This window comes from Orycteropus afer, unplaced genomic scaffold (genome assembly GCF_000298275.1).
Source record: "Orycteropus afer afer isolate SDZICR_OR568_19922 unplaced genomic scaffold, OryAfe1.0 scaffold00461, whole genome shotgun sequence".
Lineage (NCBI taxonomy): Eukaryota > Metazoa > Chordata > Mammalia > Tubulidentata > Orycteropodidae > Orycteropus > Orycteropus afer.
In genome coordinates, this window is record NW_006922048.1 from 946,378 (window position 1) to 947,536 (window position 1,159).

Sequence of the window (1,159 nt, forward strand, 5' to 3'; positions counted from 1 at the left end):
ACTGTGATCAATGACATGAGACAAAGTATATGTGAACTGCTGTATGGAAAGTGAATTTGCTCTGTAAATCTTCACCCAAATCACAATAAATAATAATAAAAGAAGAAGATGGAAGGAATACACAGAGTCACTACCAAAAAGAATTGGTCAATGTTCAACCATTTCAGGAGGTAGCATACAATCAAGAACTAATGGTACTGAAGGAAAAAGTCCAGACTGCACTTAAGGCATTGGCAAAAAACAAGCACCGGCTTTGGGTTTGAGATTTTTTGACACATGGATGCAGTGCTAGAGGTGCTCACTTGTTCATGCCAAGACATTTGGAAGACAGCTACCTAGCCAACCAGCTGGAAGAGATCCAGTTGTGCCCATTGCAAAGAAAGATGATCCAACAGAATGTGGAAATTGTCGAACAAAATCATTAATTTCACACACAAGCAAAATCTTGCTGAAGATAATTTAAAAAATGGTAGCAGCAGTACAATGACAAGGAACTGTCAGAAATGCAAGCCAGATTCAGAAGAGGGTGTCAATTGAGGGATCTCATTACTGATGTCAGATGGATCCTGGCTGAAAGCAAAGAACACCAGAAGGATGCATACCTGTGTCTGTGCAAAGGCATTCGACTGCGTGGCTCATAACAAGTTGTGGATGACATTGTAAAGAATGAGAATTCCAGAACACTTAATTGTGCTTATGAGGAACCCGTACATAGACCAGGAGGCTGTCATTCAAACAGAGTAAGGGGATACTGCGTGGTTTAAAATTAGGAGAGGTGTGAATCCTAAAGTGTCATATCCTTTCATCATACTTAATCAGTCTGTATGCTGAGCAAATAATTTCAGAAGTTGGACCATATGAAGAAGGATGTGGCATCAGGATTGGAATAAGGAAGAACAATTAATAACCTGCAATATGCCAATGACACAACCTTGCTTGCTGAAAATGAAGAGGACTTGAAGCACTTACTAAGATCAAAGACTATAGTCTTCAGTATAGAATACATCTCCACATAAAGAGAACAAAAATTCTCACAACTTAACCAACAATGAACATCATGATAAATAGAGAAAAGGTTGACGTTGCCAAGGATTTCATTTCACTTGGATCCACAATCAATGCCCATGGAAGCAGCAGTCAGGACATCAGATGATGTATT